The 18216-nt window shown below is 34.2% G+C and overlaps 1 long non-coding RNA gene across 1 annotated transcript in view; it reads right to left on the minus strand.

Moving 5' to 3' along the window:
• Positions 1–658: 658 nt before the first annotated feature.
• LOC141481984 (uncharacterized) overlaps positions 659–18216 on the minus strand; it is a 466857-nt gene continuing 449299 nt past the window's right edge. Inside the window, exon 5 of the long non-coding RNA XR_012465278.1 lies at positions 659–916. This is a non-coding gene — a long non-coding RNA (uncharacterized lncRNA). The remainder of the gene's footprint in view (positions 917–18216) is intronic.

Below are 18216 nucleotides of genomic sequence, written 5' to 3' on the forward strand. Positions count from 1 at the left end.
TCAACTCAGTACACCTCGAACTTCACTGTTTGAGAACTCTTTCATTTGGAGAACTGCGTTTATGTGGAATGAACTTCCCGAGAAGGTTTTTCCAAATGTATGTGATTTTCAACTATTCAAATCCAATATGTATCGCTACTTTCGCACAGGCACCACTCTTAGAGCGCCTATAGGGATTTTTCTGTAGTGCTCAACTTTTTTCAGCATGATTCTGCAACTAGATGAAGGAGAAACATCTGCATCTGTGAGGTATTTTGCGTAAATGTCTGTTGGATATAATTAATTGTCCAGTGTGGTATTAGCCGGGGAAGTAATTGTTTTCCGGCAGACATTCACCAGGTGCCACTTTGTAGGTTTGTTGGAGAGACGAATATTTCGAAACTTCATTTAGAAATATTAATTTTCCTATAAAACCGATTTTTATTATGGTGACAAAGTCTTCCATTACTCATGATTACTGAATTTGAAATATTCTTTATCCCGATACGAACTTAAAAGATACAGAGATACTCTCAGTTAACACTTTTTTTTTTATCTCAGCTCTCTAACACAACCAAATCTGATATGTACAGTGGAATCAAAGTTGGAGGATTGAGTGATCATAAGCGTCATTTCAAACGCTGCTCCGTTGAAAAAGTGCTCCACATAACCAAAAATAAAAAAATCCATTATGCCTTATCTTAACCGAAATAATAAATTCCAGTAGAGATAAGCTCCGGTTACAAAGAGCACGAACGAATCGACTTTCAGAAATGCAACCCATTCTTGAATAGAAGTGTCACGTTCCGAAAAATTCGGTATAATAGGAAACGGCAAAGCGAAGCAAAAAATTAAATGGAATACTTTACCTTTAACGGCGTTCAATTTGTTTCCAACCATTTGTTTCGCAACAAAGGCCGCCATTATTGAAGATTATCTGAAACAAAAATTATCATTCAGTCGAGGAGGCGAGCAAAGGAATCGTTTTATTGTCGGAGGAGAATACAATCGTATCTGTGAACACAATTTATTCTAGCATTCATTAAGATTTTTCTAATTCAGTGCTTCAGAGTCTTAAAGAAGAGAAACAAATGGAAAGAAAAAGATACAGCTACAATTGAATATGCAGTGTTTTCGTGTCCGTCTGTCCGAACATCATAAACTCAAGAACTACCGAAAGGGTTTTTACATGGTTTCCATCAGTAGATGGGGTGTTCTAAGAAAGAAGTTTATGTGTACAGGGCACAGCGTGATATCCTCAAAATTGGCAAATATAAGTTTTTTAATATGCATCAACGAATATAATACTGGCGTTTTTCCAATATTTCCGATTCTACCTGGTATAATTCTAGTGTGGATTTAAGTAAAACATCCTTTACCAAAAAAAAAACCGATCTCGAGATATTAATTTGTTTACTCAATAAAACCAGGTATTCGCCTCTTGGGTGATTCCTTCATAAAGTTTGAAAGTGTGATAGGATACATAAATGAGCTATCATCGATTCATCGAATTTTCAAAATGTTATACAAGTTATCCGGAATGGAAGTTATGGAATGGATTACATATAAACATATACATATAAATGAATCAACAGTTCTTTTGAATGAAACATACTGTATATCTGGATGGTTTTGAAATCTCGATTCTAACTCATTTGCTCTCATTTGAAACATTCGCTCTATCAATTTTTCCTGAACAAAAAAATGACACATACTAATGCGCACCACAAAACCTTTATTTTGAACAATCACATAAATTTCATTAGAGCTATTACGAGTACTTGCCGTCATTATTTGTATTGAAGACATGATTTCAGATAAATGAATAATGTATTGAAAAATGTTTATTCTAAATGTGTCATAAAATATAAAAACTATTTCAAAATATGTCCAGTCATTTATTGAGTCTCTTCACCGAATTGTTATCAACAACCCGACTGATTTCATCGGCATATGTAGTATTGGATGAAATTTTTCCTTTATCTTTCATGAATACTTCAATATAATAGGAATGTTACTAAAACAAATGAACCTTATTATGAAATTGTAACTACTACCTAGTGATTTGTAATAGACGTACACCGCCGCTGAATTATAGACTGCTGTCAATTGATTTCGGAAAAACCATTTACTTACCTTTCAGCAGTAATAAAACTTATTCACCGCACTTCAATCAAATTTCTATTAGTAATAACTTCACCATTATGTCGGCAGATAAAACTAAGTATCTTGGAATAATGATTGATAAGCACTTCAAATAGATTATCTAGTAAAAAAACTACGATATATTCCATATAGATTCAGGAGAATAGCAGACATACTTGAAACCAGAAAGCTCAGAATTCTTTATCAAAGTTTGATAGAATCAAACCTAAAATATGGAATAGTGGGATGAGAAGGGGTTTTTAAAACCTATTTGAAGCCACTTGAAGTGATGCAAAAACGTTTCCTGAGGATGATACTTTTCAAAAACAACAGATACACCAGTGATGCTCTCTATGAGGGGTCTGAGATTTTTGATATCGGACAAATATTCTTTTACCACATCGCTACAACACAGTTCTTCCATAATACTGAACTTATTACACCTTCTCATACCTATACTACGAGACAAAAAAATCATTATTTAGTACCGTCCGCTTCGAAATCAATAGGCCAAAAATGCTATCAATATTTAGCATCAAAAGTATTTAATCTCCTTCCCGATACACTGCAAAACGAAACGTCAGCATTCAGATTCAAAAAAGATTTGAAACTAATAATAAAACAATCGCCTCGTCATTATATACGGTAAATAATCGAAAATTTAAAGTAATTTTAGATATTCATAATGTTATCCTAAGTGCACTCAGTAGTTAATAGCGGTATATTTGAGTATTTTGAAATACTAAAATTTCATATTTTTATCTCCATATTCACTATTCAACATTTCACATGTTCACACTTTTATATATATGAAAACACATTTGAAAGTCTTTTACATTGTTAACACTTAAGAAAGTTCAGAACCAACTATATTATTCATATGGAGTATCTATAATTCATAATTATATTACCTGCCATTAATTTAATAATAATAATACGTTTATTCACCCAAATAATTTATCACAACTATGTCGGATACATTGGATTTGAAATTCGATAAATATGAGGACAAAAAGGAGAGAAGTTCAACGTAGTTGCTCTTTCACTTCTCTCTGAGAAAAAATGTTTTTTTAACACAAGACAAAAATATCTAAGCTAATTTTGTGGTAATAATATGTTTGTACACAAATGAGTAATGAAAGCATATAAGTATAACACCAAAAAAAACAATAGAAGAAAAGTAGAAATGAAATTATTGAAGAATCCTTATACGTATTGCTCTTTGAAATATTTTTGATCACTAGACAGTACATGTATATATAGAAAACCGTATTATCAGTTTTTCTACTGCAGTTTTGCTTTGAGAAGAGTTCATCTGAAGAGTCTTTGTTCATTCAGTCGTTTGAGATTGATTTCTTTTTTGAATTTGTGATATTTCATTTTTTTATTCAATAGATTAATCATTCCAAGGTTTTACGCCTACACAAGTGAAAGATTTATGACAAGAAGCGGTCGTATGAATTGGAAAGATAAAATTTGTATTATGTCTAGTTCTGTGTGCATGACTGGTTAGCTTGAGCTTTTTTACGAGGTAGATTGGCTCGTTTTGATTTACAATTTTGTCAATTAAAGTGTAGAAATGGAGTTCCCGTCGTTTCTCCATATTGAGCTCAGAATGGCTATTTAGGTACGAAGAATGTGTTCTCGAGATGATATATTGGAGGAGTAACGCATACAGGAGGTTTGAACGTGTTGAATTGGCTTGGCTGTAGATGCAGCAACAGAATGTATATATACTACATCGGCATAGGCGAATAAGCTGAGTATTAAAGTGTTACAAAGTTTATATATACTGGAGCCGATAACATTTTTATAGTTATATAAGTGTTTCAGTCTCATAAAAGTGATTTTCCTTTTTTGAGAAATGTGTTTGGAGAAATTTAGGGAGCTATCCAAATAAACGCCAAAATCATTTGATAATTTTATTTGCATATTTTTTTTGTTCTGAATACGAAAGTGCGCTTGAGGTGCCAATGAACAAAACTTGGGATTTACTTGGATCAATTTTCAAGCAGTGGGAGTCAGAATATCTTTTTACGCCTATAGGTCTTCGTTTATGTTATTTTCTGCAGTTCTGTAATATTTGGGTGGGGGTCTTTAAAAATTTGATGTGTTAAATTGATCACCCTGTTTTTCATGGTAAGGACTGAGTTTATTTTCAGCTTCGTTGGATGGTAAGAATGGTAGTTCAGTAACCTGTTACTGGCACATGGTTTCCTATACCAATTTGTCATAGGACATTATCTGGATCTCTGTATACACGCATATCTAGGAATGGTAAACTGTTGTTACCTACCTTCTTTCTCAGCTGTGAATTGTAAATGTTCGTTGAAACTGTTAAAAGTGTTAACGCTTCCTCAGTTCTCCCACGAGGAACAGATAGGATCAAATCGTCCACAAAATTTACTAAAATGAAAACTGGGAAAATTTTGTTTTAGACGACCTAATCATGAATGTTAAAGATATAATCCCTTTTAATATTCCTTTCATTGAACGATACGAGGACGATTACTTACAAAATGGTATAGGAAACCATGTTCCAGTAACATGTTACTGAACTACCATTCTTAGCATCCAACGAAGATGAAAATAAACGTAGTCCTAACCATGAAGAACAGGGTGATCAACCTAACACATCCCCTTTTTGAAGGCGAATTCATTGAAGAATCAAAAGGTATTCTTCCCGAAAATTCATATCCTTGCAAACTTTTGAACAAACTACTTAAGCTCCCCTTCTACAGTAACGAATATTTTCCCAAACAATTTAAATAATCCCATAAATAATAATAAGCAAAATAATAATTTGAATATTTCAAATAGTGAAGAGATACCTCCGAATACATTATTTTTTAAAACACTACCATATTTTCAGTCTTTAACACCTAAACTCTTGAACGTTTTCAAAAGTGAACGTATTAAATTTGTCCAATGCATCGTTACTACTACTAATATCCTTTTTTCCGAAATTAAAACTCCGTTGAAAACTTCAGAAAAGTCGAATGTAGTATATGAAATTCTTTGACATACATGTGACAAGACTTATAATGGACAAACATCTAGAATTTTTTCTGGACTCTTAACGTCACATAAAAGTGATTGTAACACAAACAAAACCACCTGTGCACTTGCAGAGCATGTCATCAGCACTAAACACACAATGAACTACACGGAAGTTAAAGTTTTGTGTACTGAAAGCAACTTACAAAAGCGGTTGTTTAAAGAAATGTTCTTTATCGAAAGGAATACCAATGACATGAACAAAAAGACTAAGCTTAACAACCTCAGCAATATTTATAATTATATCTTAGAATTGGAATTAATTTCTCCAGGTTCCCCAAGCAACATATAGTGTTTGGTTTGGACGCAGTGCTGAGTCTGTCAAAAAACCATTTACTTCAGTTGTGAGTGTTTGGCAGCACTGTACCCAGAGTAAGATACTTTTGATTTTGTTTGTGTCAGCCATGGAGTTGGTGTGCCTTTTGGTAATCCTGTTGTTTTACTGTCAAATCATCAAACTTCAAATGTCTTTTTTCATAATGTCAGTTATCAAATTTTAAATATTTCCTCTTTTCTCTCTCTTTTTGGTTGCTACCACGCCACCGAGTAAGTGCCAAGCATGGCCAGTGAAATAATTTTAAATGTTTAAATAAAATGAGTATTGTGTACTTTTTCTCTTCCTATATATATATATATATATATATATATATATATATATATATATATATATATATATATATATATATATATATATATATATATATATATATCAAAAATACTCCACGAAGTTTAAAATTTATAGGCCAATTATTTATACCTTTTATCCCATTATTCATGACAACGGAGATTAGGAAAAAATTTGTTAGTTAACAATTGAATAACTTTTTGTAAAATGATGATAAAACTTTCTACGGGACTCGATTCATTCAGGTGTTAAGAAGATACTAGATTTCTTTACAATTTTTAAAATGACATTTTATGTTATAAAAAATCATTTCTTTTGATAAACTTTCTTTAGCGGCAGCGCGCGCATGCCGTAACAGCCGCGCGGAACCCTATTTTCAACGTCAAATTGAAATTATAAATAATGGAGATAGAGTTTCGAGAGTCGGGCCTTTTTTTTTAATCTCCTCCTCTTTAACGAGTTTTTTCAAAATTGCTTGAATATTAATATTTTTTGAGTTATTAACGAAAATTTAAGTACCATTTTGCAATTGCAATTTTTTACCTGAACCAAAATCTTTCAAAAACATGTTTCTAGAGGTGATTTCGATTCGAATGAGCTATCGCTCATATTTTTAGGAACTTTATCTCTATTTTTCATGTTTTTTTAACTTGTACATAGTGCTAAAAACGCATCCAAACACAAACCCATAGTTTCGAAATACTCTCCAACACTAAACATAGAATGATCTGAATCATCTTTCTGCGGAATTTGAAAATTACGAGTATAAATTTGAAATTACGATACTTATTCGTGATATCAAATTTTCAATTCGTATCGGAACATTATTCTAGGCATGTTCACAACTTCATCATTTTTCTTCCTTCCTTCGAAAGTTGTCCACTCTGATGTACCCGAAAATCGATTTCATACGAAGTATATTTTCAACTTCACTCGTACACGGCGCAATGGCTTCAGCTGAAAAACTGCTAATAACATCCGCTGTTGATATGCCAACAAATCGTCACTTGTGCGAGCATCATTTTGAAATATTCCAGTTGACAGATAATCAACAAAAAGCGCATTCACGGTAGAACGAACTGAAAATTATAACCACCCGCCATTCAATTTTTGACTGATTAAAAACTCGTCGTGGAATACAAATCCTGCGATCAGCAATAACGTAGATGACTCTACCGTGAAACATCTGCTTACAAAAGTGAATGCGACAGGTTATACAGAGTGAGTACACAATTTTATGTAACAAACGAATGTAACGAGAATTGAATTATATTGCGACATTCTGTAATATTTTTGAAATTTTTTCAAGATTATTGAGCGTGTTAGAAATCGCACGTTGAAAGGTAAGACCCTGTTAATCTTCAGCTATCACAAGTTTCGACTTCTGAAGACTGTCGTATATAAAGAGGTGATAGCTTGTTAACGAAAAAACATATTCTTACAGAACAGACATATTTATTTATTTTGAACTACTTGTTGCCCGCGACATCATTCGCATGTACTTTGTTTTTGGATCTTAGATTTTTTAACGGCAAAAAGTTATCATTTATTTGCTTGTCTTTGATACAGACATAAATATGGTTAACCTAATTTTCAGTCAATTCATCTGAACAGTGTTATCGTAGATTCTTTCTTCAACAAATGTTTGATGCGATTGACATATTTTTTTTATTATGAACCGATTTCTTTATAATAAACACTGAGTGTTAAATGAATAATACATTTCATCCGAATCGGTTGAGTGGTTTCTGAGATTAGCACGCAAAAACACATAAATAAAAGTACGAGAATTCGAAAATTATAGTTTTGAGTTTTATTAAATATTAAAGACTCCGCATTATGGTTCTCTCGAATATGTTTTATTTACATACCGCACATAGAGTTTTATTATATGTATTGGTGAATTTCTCAACGGTGTCAATGACTCTTCCAGTGGTTTTTTCAATGATTTAATTCTTGTGGTAATGATTAACGAAGTTTGTGACCCTCTAGATTTCGTTTATTCTATCGAAATTATTGATAGGATTATACCTCAAAGGGGTTAGGGAGCCAAAAGTTTTCACAGAAGGAGAAACTAATGTGAATGAAAGCTGGATACAGAATGGTATTGATCTTACCCTAAAACAAATACGAGAACTTTTCAAGAAACTGTTTTTGTTCAAACTATTGAAAAATTCCTTGAGGATAGAGTCCGTTATGAACCTGCAACGATGAATGCAATTGCAAATTAGGCAAGACGAGCCAAGTATGTTCTAACCTCAAACCAACCCATACAAAAAGAAAAACAAATGGATTGGCTTGATTAGACTAACTTTAATCTATCCTGTAGGCATAAGGAAAGACGTTCTAAAGCTGGAAACAGCAAGCAAAGTTCCGAATGTACATCCAATTCGTGCAATTTTGGCAGCAGGTTTGTTAGCTCTGGAGCAAAACAAAAGATCATTCAGTCATGAAACCATTATGCAAAGATGGCAAGACTCGGATAATGGACTGGAGAATCTAGTAGTTGTTGTCGACAATGTTCCTTGTCACAACCGCCGTAAAGTAGTTCATGACAGGACACCAGCAACACTACTGCGGTTGGTTAGCTTCTCACTCACCAATGTTGAATCACGTGGAAACAATATGATCCAAAGTGAAGGCGGTTCGTAAGGTCAAATACGAAAGTTCCACAAGGTGAATTTCGTGACTCATTTATCATGATCATGGAGAATACGATCAAAAATTATATTTGGTGGTGATTGTGCACGTGCTATTCAGCGTAACATAACATACGCTCCGGGAGATATTGAATCCGTTGTGGGGAACGAGAAGGGGCGAATTTATTGAAACTATCCGTTCCTCACCCTCAGGCTCATACAAGCTACTAAGCCTGATGCAGTCCTTCTCGACCACCAGAGCAAAACGTTATTTGTAAGTAGTTGTTTACAGCTGATTCTCGGCCTCCCCCCACCACTATGACGTATTAATTGCTTTTTTTATTGGTTGTTGTTTGGTGAAGTCAAGGTGATGTGACCTTGAAGGGTGTGGTGTATGGATCGTTCAGAATTTTTTTCCCGGTTCTAATCCTCCCCCCACCAATATGACGTGTTATTTGCTTTTTTTGTTGTGCAGTGAAGTCAAGGCGTTGTGACCTTGAAGTGTCTGGTGCATGGATCGTTCAGATTTTTTTTCATATGAGATTTTGTGTGTTTATGTGTGTGTGTGTAGGAGAATGCACGGTACAGGGTTTCATCATGTGCTTGTTTGTCTATGTACAAACATACGTCTGCATACTTCGAAGATCCTCCAAGTAATAAATGCTCCATCGGTGTGAGGGCACCAAGTTAGTAGTGGAGTGACGCCACGGCAGCCGAGGACCGTCTGCCTAACGTGTACCCTCTCCGAGACTGCAACGACCACTGCTTGCTCGTACCGGCAACTGTTATCGCATCAAGTTGGGAGATGGGCTTGGCTGTGACGTCAGGCATCTCTAGTGGATAGCAACTAGCAATGTGAACCTTTCATGGTTTCATGGTGGGGGTGACTCGCACTGTTTAATATAAAAGAAATGCCTGGCACACTATGAAATCAGTAGACGAATATATCTGCAGCAGTTAGCAATTGGTAGAGTGTTATTCAGTTCGTAATAGAAGGAAGACGGTGAGTGTATTTGTCTGTTGGAAATTGTTTATATTTTCATATATGTTTTCATCATGTCCGTTTCAAAAGTAGACTTGAATAAAATTAATAATTTGATTGTACAGGAGGTTGAAATAGTAGAGCAAAAGGCCTTATCATCATTGCCAATTGATGAAGTGTTCATAATTAAAAATATGTCAACTTATTCTACACGATTTGGTAAATCAATTTTATTAACTTTGCAAGATGTGAGCAATGATAAATTATTTAAAACATGGCTACCAAAACGTATTTCGTTGCAATTCAGTGATGACGATATATCTTGTATCAACTCATCAGGTGGTAAATATACGATGATGTATTTAGGACAGAGCCAACAAAGTTTTGCTGGCATGAAAACGCGATCTCTAGTCAAATTCAATATGATTGAATAATAATAGTAATAATTTATAGTGAATTTCTTTAGGTCATAGCTTACGAAGTTTTTTTGGTGTGAAAACGCTAACTCTAGTCAAATTCAATATGATTGAATAATAATAGTAATTATAATGAATTTCTTATTGTTTTATAATATTCATATATTAGATGATAATAATTATATGGAAATATAAACATTACTAACTCAGTTGAATACACTCACTTTGTAACTACAAGTAAAATGGGAATGTGAGTATTATATCACTGAAAAAATGGAGGTTGCTTATTGTTTTTTTTATTCAATTTCACTTCCACCATTTAAAGATGTGGATGCAGTACGCAAGTCAAGATTGGGTCGATGTTGTAGATCTCAAATCATCGGTTCAACATTTGTCGTCTAAATTGAAGGTGTTGGGTGATGGAGCCGAACATGCAAGCAATTATGATATGAGTGTATGCTATGATGAAAAACAAATCGAATTATGCCTTCGTGATGCTGAGAAGTATTGGAGTGGTGCAGAAGTTTGTAACAAATTTTTGGATAATGAATTGGAATTGTGGCAACTTTGTGAGGTTATGATTGAACTGAACCTAAGAAGATTCCTGTATAGCCTCCAACCATACTTGCCAGAATGGATTATTCATCACTTTGAATTGAATGATGAAAATCGAGAGGAAATTGAAGATGGTCGCGAAAATGATGATTATGAGGAAGAAGTCATTTTAGATAGTCTGTATGTTCCTGTAAATCATAAATAATGTCAAATAAAAAACTTTGTATTATTTTCATGTTTTATTTATTTAAATCTCATGAAATACAATAGAAAATGATTACAAAACAATAAATATGATATAAAATACAATACATGATATAAGTCAGTTACAAATAAGAAAAAAAAGATCATAAAACAGTACATGATAGAGTGAAAAAAAAATGTCAATATCTGCTATGAACTCAACCATCCAATGCATTGTATGTTAAAACCGTATCATGCAAAATTAATGCATATACTTTAGTGTTGTCTGGAAACTTGGTCTTCCTCGTCTCAAACTCAATCTTTATATCAATAGTTGATGATTTTGTTGCATTCGGTTGATGAGAACAATCGATGACGAATAGTGGATTCTCTCTAAATTGTCCAATGTCCATCAGAGGTTCACTCATATCTTTATCATAATAACTTCGCTGGAAACTCTCAAAAGCATAATAAGCAGGAGCATCAAGTTTTTTATCGAAATTCAAATTCCAACGCTCATATGGATAAACTTCAGAATTCAAGTATACTCGAATACTATTGATATCAGCAGTTGTGAATTTTGTAATATCCTGTGTTCTATCTTCAGATGTGGTAGTACTTTGGAATGCGATGATGACAAAACGAGGAGTTTCCAATGCGTTAGTTGTTTTGATGGCCCATATATCTGAAGAAGTCCCACGTTATGATGGTAGTTCATAGAGGTCCCACATACGATACGCCAACTTGATTTTGGCATTCAGACCGCTTTTGTTTATTCTACTCAAAAGTTTGAGCTTGTGTTTATTATCTGGTACAATATGTCTTATTTTCCATTCTATTTTATTTATTTCCAAATCAGCATCAACCTCACCTATATATGAGTTTTTGAATGATCGAGCGATAATCAAAATCAATTCCTGTTTGGCATTCAAGATACTTTTGTTGTAATCTTCAGCAAAACCCATCAAATATTTCAGTGGTAGTTTTCCACTAAAAACATGACTGTTTGTATCCAAGATATCTTGCTTCAATTGTGAAAGTCCCCAACCAGATGTCAATAATGTGTTAGCATGAGATTGTCCAAATGATATCATGGTTTTCATTGTAGATGTTATCCCAGGTTTTCTAACAACAGCCACTTGTTCACCACCCATTTCATAACGAATTTCGTCAAAGAGAAATGCAATTGCATTATTCGAGAGATAGCATGTTTTCGCTACATCTTTGGGGGTGAATTTACCTTCTATGTAAATGAAGCTCTCGGCAATATCTAGTATAACATCTTGATTATTGATTGCAATTCTGATTTCATCCGAATTCCTGAATAGCGGTGATCCATAGGGCTTATATGTGTGCTCATGTAAACTTATGAGAGAATGATCGAGCACTGGTTCATTGAATATATTCAACTTTTCATTGTTTGTTTCGAGCACCATTGTTATTTTCTCACTTTCAATCCAATCGATTTCAAAAATTTAAGATCACTCACAGACAGAGCGTTATGTGCTAACTGTTTAGCATACACTTGTGGAATGAGCTTCTTTTTATGCACACCTTTCTTTTTGATAGTGCAACTCGTTTGGGATTGTTCAATGCGATTTTGTCTATTATATATGAAACCCATAACAACAGTTATTCGATTTTCTTCAATTCCAAAATAATGAAAATGTCTTCTTCACTTCCAAAATCGATAAGGTTATTTTTTTCATCCAAAATACGCACTGTAATGTTGTGAATCAATTGACGACCTTCTGGACTGACAGGCATATATATAATACTGTGTGGTTCTTTAGTAAGATTGTAGCCAGGTTCAACATCAATATCGAATGAGAAAAGAATGTGGGATTCTTCACCATTTATATATGAACCAGATATTATATTGCAATCTAAGCGGATAAGTCTCACAGTTGTAATGTTTATTGGTAATGATGATTCATGTATCTGATTTGGTGGAAATATTTCATGAGCGAACCCCATCATTTCTGCTATTGAATTTGGATGTGTCAGATCAATTTCATATTTGGATCGCATTTCACATTTGAATGTATTATTATTGGCGTGTAGATAGGAAATATCATCTGCAACGACATCATTTGGTTTTTTATCATGAAACAATCTGAACATGATATGTTTCTGTATGACGGCATTGATCTCTTCTATTTCATAAGCACCACATGGAATTTCAATTGTCAACTTTTGGGGTATCGATGAGTTGTCATTACTGATTCTAAAACTAACTAAGTTATTAGCTTCAGTTATATTATTGATTGTATTGCATCCATAGAATCCCAAAAGTCCTAATCCATAACGACTGTTCCTATCCAATTCAATTGGTGGAAAAATATCCGCACTCAAGACACTTGTCCCGACAGCTTGTAGCTCGACCTTTCGTGACATGACTGATGAATATTTTGAAACACATTTCAATTTATTATTGTACACAGCAACAGCACATTTGAGACAATTTACACTTTTTGGAAGGTGTTGTATTGTAATAAGTATCATTTTTATTGATACCAATATTCACATCCTCTATATTACAAATACAACACATAGATTTCCGAGGTATAGGACCGTCATTAACATCCGATTCTGAATTTTGATCGTGGTGGTGGTGCTCATAACAATATCTATGTTTCATTATATCGATGTCATCTTGCAGATGCTTAGGCAACTTTTCCCAAACATATGCAATCTCATGTGCAACACATGCAAGTATCACTTCCTTAGGCATATTTGCAAGCATCACTTTATCCATTTTTTTCAAGGTACCATATTTTGAAAACATTCTAAGTGAAAACCCCATTCCCTTGATAGCCTCCCGATCCAGTTTTGGTGTTGAATCCATTTTTATTTGGAAAATTATTTAGAGAGAAACTGCAAGCACAAGTGACCACAGAGAACTGTATTAAATTTCTGTTGTCGATCATAGTTATATTTGATTTTTACATTCGAACATTTTCGAAAGAATCGAGTCAATTCCAATGGTGGGGGTAGATCTCCAAAACTATCGAAATATGTGACTTCTTTCCCACATTTTTTATATGCCACCCAATGTGTTCCTGGTCCACTTATTCCATCTAAATTAACAATAGCTGTCTCGTTTTGTTTTGGACCTGAAGATGGTAATCTATCACGCATAAAAACACCACGAAAATGTGGAATTTTCATTTTTTGTGCATAATAACTGAGATCGAGATCAGTAAGAGGCCTCTGAGGTAGGGGTTCAATTAGTTTTTTGTTTTGTTTGTGGCTTTGTATGGTTTTAAATATAGTACTAAACCTTTACGGTATGGTTTGAGATATATTCCACTTCCGCGTTTGCCTAATGCTACAGCCTCCATGGTTTTATTGTGACGATTGGCTTCCATTAAAGCCGCTCTGCTGGCTTTTGCCGAATTCACGGCCTTGGTAATACCAGCAGCGGCTTCCGCCAAACTTCCTAGTGCGGATAGTCCAGCAAAAATTGGTATCAATGGTAAAAGTCCACCGATCTTGGGAACAGGAATTATGCGTGGTGTGCGGATTTTCTTCTTTCCACCGGCAGCTTTAAGGTATTTACGTGCCGCCTGCAATGCCACAGTAATAGCTTTTTTGCTATTATTCGTCACAAATTGATTCCCACCAGCTTTCTTCAATACATTTCGCACTTTATGGACTATCCCAGCACCAAATGCAACTTTTTTATTTTATTTTTCTTCGTTTGTTTCCTCTTACATTTTTTCTTATTGGTACTACAACCCATGCCCATATGTCTTTTCGCTTTCATAATGTTGGTGACAAGTAATGCAGCTGCTCTTTCCCCAATACTCGCGTCCTTCAATTTAACCCTATCCCAAGCGCTGTATTCAAGTTCTTTGTCGGCTAAATGTCTTGCTGCAAGATCGGATGGATGCTTAGAATATTGAATATCGTGTTTTTTGCATTCAATATCTAATTTATTGATTCCAGGATCGTTACGAGCTAAACGTTGTTTCAATTTTGTACCTGGTCCACAGTATTGATAACCTCCGGGTAGATGTAATTCGAAAGGAAGTTTGTTTATTAAATCATTAACAAAACCACAACCTCTTTTAATTTTACGATCACTTTCAATACGTCCGTATCGTTTGATGGTACACATTGAAATGAATAAGCTAATAACATTTATATAGTCTCCAACCACGGCACGATGCGCATTGTAAAACAGAAAGAAAAGTTTGCTGTAGATAATCTAGATGAGAAATTTGGGTGTGGATTGAATGGACAAAAGGTATTCAGACATGGTCCACTACTTCCATCATCAGTTCGAGGACTCATTATAGGACCTTCAAATTGTGGAAAGACGAATGCAATGATATCACTATTAACACATCCACAAGGACTGAGATTTAGAAATGTGTATCTCTATTCGAAATCACTCAATCAACCTAAATATCAGTACTTGCGAAGTGTTTTGGAACCTATAAAAGGATTAGGTTTCTATACATTCAGCAATAATGCAGAAATAGTGGAACCCTCCGACGCTAAGCCTACTTCTATTTTCATTTTCGATGATGTGATATGTGAAAAGCAAGATATTATTAGATCATATTTCTGTATGGGACGTCATAAGGATGTTGATTGTTTTTATCTAGCACAGACATATTCACGGGTACCCAAACAGTTAGTGCGTGACAATACCAATTTCATTTTGATGTTCAAACAAGATGAGACGAATTTACATCACATTTATTCAGATCATGTTTCACCCGATGTAACATTCAAACAATTCCAATTGATGTGTGTTAAATGCTGGGAGGACCAATATGGATTTCTAGTCATTGATAAGGATAGAAAAATAGATGAAGGTAGATATCGCAAAGGATTCGATAGTTTTATATACCCATGATCTTGTTTTCTACACTTATTCGATCACTGAATATTGTAGAGGTCACTTCGTCAGCGAATTAGGCTATAATTTAAAAAAAGGGCATTATGAATACAAAAAAAGATTCTGAAAATAAAAACAATGAAATGAATTTGAAACGTCAACTAGTAGAGACAACAGAAGCTGTCAGGCAGAAATTCAACTCTATCAAGAATGATAATATTGAAAATCGTACGACTCTTGAAAGATTGTATGAGCCCATAATGAAACCATTGAATGTTTTATCATCAAACGCTACTTCTAAATCACCAGTGTTATCACCAAATCATGGAACTGTTCAATCTACTTCAAATTATCCCATGAGTACTCCAATAGGAAGAAAACAATCTTTTGCTAGTGTATCATCTGTGAATAGTGACACGAGCACACTTCAAGACGATATGAGAACAACTCTATTCGAAACACCATCATCGTCCCACATCGATTCCTCGGATCCTGACACCTCACCTGATATGAATGAAAGTGGTGAAGATGTTTTGATGAAACATTTGAATAATGTGAAATCTAGAAATCCAGCATATGATGGAACATTTGGCGTACGTATGGATCCTATTACACAAAAGCTGAAAATGGGAAGTCTAGTGGTGCATTTCAAAGATGGAAACATTTCATTTTGGGATGCTAATAAAGTGAAAAAATATGAATGCGCAGGTAGTCCAGAATTGTATGATATGATCTTTTTGAAGAATCCACGAGATGTTGATAATGAAGAAACTCGTCAAGTATATTCCAAAATATTGAAAATAACGAATGCTCCATATAAACAATATCATCAGAAGAATGGTTTTAAAAATACAAATTCTAAAAAATTTCGTGAAGTTATCAAACCTCTATTAGACTCACGACAATATCCAATAAGAAGTAGAAGTAAAATTGGTGGAGCACTCAAACGAGTGAAAATGGAGAAAATATATAATTCTAAACCTGTGAATTATGTGTACTGGAATTCACCGAAAGAGTTAATTGCTCGCCTACGATTATTGGTAGCTTCAAAGTCAGCTGGTCATACAGGACATGACAATGAAATAATTTCAATAATTGAAGAATTACGTGAAGAAGGTATAATATATTAACATATTCACATGTAATGATCACTGTCACATCATCATTCAATGCAGTAACATTATCACATTTTCTCTTTAATCATATTGAAATAGAATGACTAATGAAATAAGTGATGTCAAACGACAAGTTGTTAATGAATTACATAGACCTGCAAGACGTAATTTTCGTAGAAGAATAACCACCATCAAAGGTTTTGCAGATCTATGGCAAATAGATTTAGCTGAACTGCAACCTTATGCAAAAAGTAATGAAGGATACCGATATATACTTGTAGTGATAGATTGTTACTTCAAATATCTGTGGACTGTAGCTGTTAAAGATAAAACAGGTAGTACAGTAACTAATGCAATGAAACATGTACTGAAAGAAGCCAAATACTCCCCCAAATACATACAAAGCGATCAAGGGAAAGAATTTTTCAATAAAAGCTTCTCATCTCTCATGCGAGAATATAATATCAATCATTATTCAACATTTAGCACAAAGAAGGCAGCTATAGCAGAAAGAGTGATTCGTACAATAAAGGGGTGGCTCTATAAGGAATTTTCGATGAGAGGTCACCACAAATGGCTTGATATTCTTCCAACTATAACTAGTAGATATAACAATAAAGTTCATCGTACAATAGGTATGGCACCCATTAATGTTGATCCATCAACAAGATTGATATTCAAAGGTATCAATGGAGTTGGAAAAAAACAAAGTAAACCCAAATTCCGATTGAATGATATTGTACGAATAAGTAAATACAAAAATATTTTTGAAAAGTCTTACACTGCGAACAACCTATTGAATGAATGAACAACCTATTAGAGGATGTTTTTACGAAGAAGAGTTATTGCGAACCGAAAATCCTGACGTATATCTGATCGAGAAAGTGCTGAAGAAAAGGAAAAATAAAGTATATGTAAAGTGGTTAGGACTTCCTAGTGAACAGAATTCTTGGATTGATGAATCAAATATGCTTTAAATGTATCTAATAATGTATTTATGAATAAAGTAATGTTAAAGTTCATTATTGTTTTCGTTTCAATTATATGTAAGTGAATTGAAAAAATATTGCAGCGGTAAACATTGCCCCAACCATTCGCAATGTTCTGTGTATACCAAACCAAATTAATTGTATACTCCATTCCCGCTTAAATTTTTTTTCAACTCACAATATTGAGAACACAATACCATTCCCAAAACTAATCGCTGTCACTTTGAAATGCTTTCTCCAACTCTTTTCGCCAATTATCTCTCACTGATAATGCCGTCTCATAAAGTCGAGTCGACTCCTCAAGCTCTGCCTGTGCTTGCATTCTCGAACGTTGATTGAATTTGTTATCTTTCATGATTTTTGAACGTAGTTCATCTGCTTCTTTGCTCATGTTAGCCAATTCAATTTTCGCTAATGCAATCTTAGCATCTAATGCTTGAAGAGTGTCCTTATTGACACTAATAGCTTGCTCACTCTTTTCATGTTCAGCAATAGCCTTTTGCGCCTTTACAAGACGGCATTTCGCTTTCTTTTTCATATCTCCAAACCGAAGTAATGGAGTGAAAGAAGATAGCGATTCAGTCATCAAATCACCCTTCATTTCTTTGGGTTCACATTTTGTCTTCCTCTTCGATCTGTCACTTTTCGTTGTGGGCTTTTTCTCCTGCAAACCACTTTT

The sequence above is a fragment of the Leptinotarsa decemlineata genome, unplaced genomic scaffold (assembly GCF_025532065.1).
Source record: "Leptinotarsa decemlineata unplaced genomic scaffold, Ldec_3_MD MMD2_P_RNA_scaffold_12, whole genome shotgun sequence".
NCBI lineage: Eukaryota > Metazoa > Arthropoda > Insecta > Coleoptera > Chrysomelidae > Leptinotarsa > Leptinotarsa decemlineata.